Source organism: Trematomus bernacchii, unplaced genomic scaffold, assembly GCF_902827165.1.
Source record: "Trematomus bernacchii unplaced genomic scaffold, fTreBer1.1, whole genome shotgun sequence".
In the NCBI taxonomy this organism is placed as follows: domain Eukaryota; kingdom Metazoa; phylum Chordata; class Actinopteri; order Perciformes; family Nototheniidae; genus Trematomus; species Trematomus bernacchii.
Window position 1 is genome coordinate 48,036 of NW_022987760.1, and position 6,965 is coordinate 55,000.

Sequence of the window (6,965 nt, forward strand, 5' to 3'; positions counted from 1 at the left end):
AGTAGAAAGTACAGGTATTTGTGTTCAACATGTAAGAAGTAGAAAGTACAAGTATTTGTGTTCAACATGTAAGAAGTAGAAAGTACAGGTATTTGAGTTCAACATGTAAGAAGTAGAAAGTACAAGTATTTGTGTTCAACATGTAAGAAGTAGAAAGTACAGGTATTTGTGTTCAACATGTAAGAAGTAGAAAGTACAGGTATTTGTGTTCAACATGTAAGAAGTAGAAAGTACAGGTATTTGAGTTCAACATGTAAGAAGTAGAAAGTACAGGTATTTGTGTTCAACATGTGAGAAGTAGAAAGTACAGGTATTTGTGTTCAAAATGTAAGAAGTCAAAGTAAAAAGTGGTCAGAAAAATAAGTAGTGGAGTAAAGTACTGATACCAGAAACATGTATTTAAGTACAGTAACAAAGTATTTGTACTCCACCACTTCCCACCTCTATCCTGACTCACCTGTTGCTCCACCTGTCCGTCAGTAAACCCTACAGAATGATCCGGACACTTTCTAAAATCATGGATCATAAAATCATCCTCACAAGAAACTGGTAGTAGCAGCTCTCCTTGTTCTTCTCCATGTATTTGTCAGAGTACCCAGGACTGTAAACACATATACTGTTTTTAACATCTGCACACTTATGTAAGTTAACATGTTCAAACAAATGCTCAACTTTTCACTGTGATATCGTGTTTCAATACTTACCTTAACACTTTATCACTTTATTTTGTTGTATTATTATTTTAATTTGTATTCTATTTGATATTTATTTGTACCTTCTGTTAATGCTGTTTCTAACTCTGACCTGTTGCTGCTATAAACGCCTGCACTTCCCCACGGGGATAAATAAAGTTCCATTTGATCTTATCTGATCTCAGTGTGCGGGGTAGGGTGTGAGGGGCGGTTTGGAACGGGGCCGAAGGACCACTAAAGTACGTCCTGATCAACGCATAGCAGCACAAACAGGGAGGGAGTAAAGACCCCTTTCTCTAGTATCATAACATAATGAACTAGTACACTAAAGAGGTGATAAACTGTCTTTAGTGATGAGCTCTTCAGACAGGAGTATTTAAATATCGCTGTATCTGAGCACTGACGCAGTTTGTAACGAACCAGATATCTTGTGAAGTTAGAAACCTCGCATCAGGAAGAATTGAGTGAAAAAGCGAAAACAAGGGTGTATTTTTCTGTAAATCTTATTAAAAGTCGTCGCTTAATTTTTCACTTGCTTTCAGAAAAATAAAAGTAGCAGAGGATGGTTTCGATCCATCGACCTCTGGGTTATGGGCCCAGCACGCTTCCGCTGCGCCACTCTGCTGCACGGACTTGTGACGCACTTAAAGCCCTATATAAAGAGACCCGTACTTCCTTAATATTCTGTATAAACCTCCCTTATGTCCTCAATACTCAATATAAACCCACCTGTACGTCCTCAATACTCTATATAAACCTCCCTTACCTCCTTGATACTCTATATAAACCTCCCGTACGTCCTCAATACTCTATATAATAATAATAATAATAATAATAATAATAATAATAATAATAATAATAATAATAATAATAATAATAATAATAATAATAATAATAATAATATTTAAAAATAATCTACAAAATGGAGGAGACCGATCTGTTCGGAGCAACTGTGACAAATAATCTGAAACCGGCATGGACAATGACTATGTTTCAAAAATGCGCTTATTCAGAAAAGCCTGGTTTGGACACTTTACGGGCAGAAGAAACATTTCTATCAAAGAAAGAATTATACATTTCTGTCTTTTTATGCCTTTAATAGCTACTAACTTGAATTTTTATTCAAATGAATTAATCAATTATTTTTTATATTTTATTGTAATGTAGAGACAAGGCTTTTAGTGACAATCATGTATTGCGTTACAATTATATGTAAAAAACATAAAAAATAAAATAAAAATAAGTCTAAATATGATATTTGGCCTCAAACCATCTGAGGCCTGCCCCCCCCCCCCCCCTCTGCGGTCTTTGGTTGGGAACCACTGCTCTAGAACAGTGGTTCTCAACTGGTGGGTCGCGACCCAAAAGTGGGTCGCGGACCCGTTTCGAGTGGGTCGCGGATGTGTGAGTGAAGAAAAAAAATTGAAAAAAGAAAATTGAAATTTTTTTTTTTGGGGGGAAAAAGTCAAACTTTTATTTTTAAGGCCCGATTTTCTAACGCTGTGCATGCAGTCGGCGTTGGACTGGAAGTACCGGAGACCATAAACGGTTTTGAAAACTTCTGTCACGATCGTCTTCTCAATAAAACATCTTTGCTGATGTTTTTTCGAGTCTTCTGACCAATCAGAATCAAGATTGTTGCCGGAAGTCCCCACGGAGAATAACTGAGGTAGAACTCTTCTTTATACATCCATGGGTACAACTTCAGATAAAAATGAACACATAATGAAATATGATCCCCGGTTTGATGACTGAGAGGTCACAGAACAATGGGAGCTATCTACCCTTACCCACAATTTAAAGTAAATCACACAGACTATCTCCTCTTCTCGCAGCAAGATGTCAGAACTCAGTGAAAAACAAACAATGGCATAAAATATTATTAATATGTCGGGTAGAAATAGATTTATTTATTTTCTTCTCAGAGTGTACCAGAATGCGTAGTTTATGTTAGTATTTCTAAAAATCTCCTGGGGGAGAATCCCCCCAGACCCCCCCTGCTGGGGTTGGGTTTTCAGCATGTGTGCCTTTTTATATAGTTCAGCTTTGATTCCATCATCTCATTAAACCTTGTTTAAAAGCATACTTTAGTTCTGTGAAGGGATATAAGGGATATATGCACTGTACTTCACTTTCATTAATATTGTATGCTCAAAAGCGTATATATATATTACAGCACGATTTTTTGTTGAATAGATTTGAGTGCTTCAAAATGTTGGGTCGCGATGTATTGACCAAGTAAAAAGTGGGTCCCGAGGCCTGACCAGTTGAGAACCACTGAACTAGAACACACAGCAACAATATTACATCAAAACAGAGAAGAATGAAACACCTGAAGACATCCTGATGAACTCCTTCAATTAAAGATGAAGATAAATTAAAAACAAGTTAAAATAAAACAATTAAAAAAATAAAATGAAAAATGTAAAATAAAAGCAAAACAGAAGAAATACAGTAAAACATGGATTGTGGAGGGCTGCTGTGCAGGTGGGGGTGATGGTGCAGGTGGGGGTGATGGTGCAGGTGGGGGTGATGGTGGAGGTGGGGGTGATGGTGGAGGTGGGGGTGATGGTGGAGGTGGGGGTGATGGTGGAGGTGGGGGTGATGGTGCAGGTGGGGCTGCTGTGTAGGTGGGGGTGATGGTGCAGGTGGGGGTGATGGTGCAGGTGGGGCTGCTGTGTAGGTGGGGGTGATGGTGCAGGTGGGGGTGATGGTGCAGGTGGGGCTGCTGTGCAGGTGGGGGTGATGGTGCAGGTGGGGCTGCTGTGCAGGTGGGGGTGATGGTGCAGGTGGGCTGCTGTGTAGGTTGGGGGTGATGGTGCAGGTGGGGGTGATGGTGCAGGTGGGGCTTGCTGTTGTAGGGTGGGGTGATGGTGCAGGTGGGGGTGATGGTTGCAGGTTGGGGGTGATGGTGTAGGTGGGGGTGATGGTGCAGGGCTGCTGTGTAGGTGGGGGTGATGGTGCAGGTGGGGGTGATGGTGCAGGCTGCTGTGTAGGTGGGGGTGACGGTGCAGGTGGGGCTGCTGTGTAGGTGGGGGTGATGGTGCAGGTGGGGGTGATGGTGCAGGGCTGCTGTGTAGGTGGGGGTGATGGTGCAGGTGGGGCTGCTGTGTAGGTGGGGGTGATGGTGCAGGGCTGCTGTGTAGGTGGGGGTGATGGTGCAGGTGGGGCTGCTGTGTAGGTGGGGGTGATGGTGCAGGGCTGCTGTGCAGGTGGGGGTGATGGTGGAGGGCTGCTGTGCAGGTGGGGGTGATGGTGCAGGGCTGCTGTGTATGTGGGGGTGATGGTGAAGGTGGGGCTGCTGTGTAGGTGGGGGTGATGGTACAGGTGGGGCTGCTGTGCAGGTGGGGGTGATGGTGGAGGGCTGCTGTGTAGGTGGGGGTGATGGTGCAGGGGCTGCTGTGTAGGTGGGGGTGATGGTGCAGGGCTGCTGTGTAGGTGGGGGTGATGGTGCAGGGCTGCTGTGTAGGTGGGGGTGATGGTGCAGGTGGGGGGTGATGGTGCAGGGCTGCTGTGTCGGTGGGGGTGATGGTGGAGGGCTGCTGTGTAGGTGGGGGTGATGGTGGAGGGCTGCTGTGTAGGTGGGGGTGATGGTGCAGGGCTGCTGTGTAGGTGGGGGTGATGGTACAGGTGGGGCTGCTGTGCAGGTGGGGGTGATGGTGGAGGGCTGCTGTGTAGGTGGGGGTGATGGTGCAGGGCTGCTGTGTAGGTGGGGGTGATGGTGCAGGGGCTGCTGTGCAGGTGGGGGTGATGGTGTAGGTGGGGGGTGATGGTGCAGGTGGGGGTGATGGTGCAGGGCTGCTGTGCAGGTGGGGGTGATGGTGCAGGGCTGCTGTGCATGTGGGGGTGATGGTGTAGGTGGGGGTGATGGTGCAGGTGGGGGTGATGGTGCAGGTGGGGCTGCTGTGTAGGTGGGGGTGATGGTGTAGGTGGGGGTGATGGTGCAGGGCTGCTGTGCAGGTGGGGGTGATGGTGCAGGGCTGCTGTGCATGTGGGGGTGATGGTGTAGGTGGGGGGTGATGGTGCAGGTGGGGGTGATGGTGCAGGTGGGGCTGCTGTGTAGGTGGGGGTGATGGTGCAGGGGCTGCTGTGCAGGTGGGGGGTGATGGTGCAGGGCTGCTGTGCAGGTGGGGGTGATGGTGCAGGTGGGGGTGATGGTGCAGATGGGGGTGATGGTGTAGGTGGGGGTGATGGTGCAGGGCTGCTGTGCAGGTGGGGGTGATGGTGCAGGGTGGGGGTGATGGTGCAGATGGGGGGTGATGGTGTAGGTGGGGGTGATGGTGCAGGGCTGCTGTGTAGGTGGGGGTGATGGTGCAGGGCTGCTGTGCAGGTGGGGGTGATGGTGCAGGTGGGGGTGATGGTGCAGGGCTGCTGTGCATCTCCATTAGATGGCAGTTCATCTTCTCTGTCAGAGCATGCTTCGAGTCCCAGATGATGCTGTTGGACAGCCTTATTAGTAATAAGTCCATACACGTCTTGGGTATGTGAAGGGTACGTCCACTTCACATACACGTCTTGGGTATGTGAAGGGTACGTCCACTTCACATACACGTCTTGGGTATGTGAAGCATGGGCGTCGCAGCCATTATATGAGGGTGGGACAAGTCCCCCCCCTTTTTCAAATGATTAGTTTAGACCCCCCCACTTTTACTATGCGGAAAGTCCGTGAATCGGTCTATCCACTCGCCGCACTTTGTAGAGCGCTGTGTCAGTGCTTCACTATCAAATCCATTCCACTTGCTTATTGAGAGAATGCCCAAATCAATGAAACTCCGTACCATGTTTTCACTGCTACTTTGTACCAAGCCAGATTCTCACATAGCGCGCGCATGTTCAAGGAGTGATGTCATAGTTGGACAGCTCAGATCTGTTGTATGAAGCGATGCCGGTAGCGGAGGTAAGGCACACACACCAAATGTTCAGGAAATGGTTAATACAGCGAAAATCAAAGCTGACGATCTCTTGGTTTGATATGTTTTCTCCCCCAGACAACATGGACATAAGAACATTTTTTTCAAAGAAGAGGAAAGTAAGTCATCAGCTGGTAGCAGTTAATCAGTTAACAGTGATGGCGGCGTCTCACTTCTGGAGAGGAGTTTCGTCTTTATGTCATGATAGAGAAATACAAATACTGAATAGTTTAGAAAAGGCATCGAAATGCCAGGTTACTAGTATTTATCATGTAAACAGGGAACATGAATAACCCGATCTCTCTGTGCTCATGTAAACACCATATCCCCAATATGATCATAACCGGGATAATACTCATAAACGGCTTACTGATGTCCATGTAGAGACGCAGTCAGTGTGTTTTACTGGAGCCTCAGTTCGATAAGAGATTATTTTCTGAGTTCTTTAATTTAGGTACTCTCTCTCAAAATGGTAATGTGCATTATGTTTTAATTATACTTCTTATCATTCAGAAGCTTTGTGTGTGTGTTTATGTTTTACTGAGTGCTTATAGGCTATTTCCATCCCAGTATTCAGTGAACTATTTATTTTCTGTGCACATTACATAGACTAGCTAATATTCTACCTACTGCTTGGGACTTTGAGTCTTCAAAATGTCCAATGTCACAGACTGGGACTTACTTTAGAGTTAGTTGTATTTACATTCAGTATGACTTGTTATGATTCAATGTGAAAGAATATACTGCTCAATAAATAATGATCACTTCACCACCTCTCTTGACATCTAGGCACTTGAGAGTGAGTCAGAGGCAGAATACAGGGACAGTGGAGAGAGGTCCATTGCTGAGGTGAGTGATGAAAGGGAAATGACAGTTGAGAGTAAATTGTGATGTGGACTCTCATCCCAGGATTTTAAGGAAATCAGTGGGGATATTGAACAGGAAACATTTCAGTCAAGAGGCATCATATGACCAATATAGACAGAAGAGCAACATGTATTTGAACATTTAAGTCAATGATACCATTCCTTGGTGAACTTAACATCCGTATGGAGTCAGATCAGTCTCAATATTAATAAATGCTCACAGAAGGATTCACAAATGTATTTTGCGATTTATATATAAATGACTCTCCACAACAATATCTCTCAAAGCACTCACAAATATTTATTGTTGTATATAAATGTACAAAAAATGGGCATTTAAACTGCTTTTTATTAATTCAAAGACAGCTCTGAATTAATAATCAAATATGTTTCCTTTCTTTACTACTGGATGAAATTACAAAATGTACCCATCATTTTCCTCATGCTAGTATAGCCACATAAAAGTATCAAACCACCTGTTCAAATGCACCAGAATA

The 6,965-nt window shown here is 45.0% G+C and overlaps 1 non-coding gene across 1 annotated transcript; it reads right to left on the reverse strand.

The window, feature by feature from the left end:
- Positions 1-1,245: 1,245 nt before the first annotated feature.
- trnam-cau lies at positions 1,246-1,317 on the reverse strand. The gene has a single exon. It is a non-coding gene; the product is annotated as a tRNA-Met (tRNA).
- Between the last annotated feature and the right edge of the window lie 5,648 nt (positions 1,318-6,965).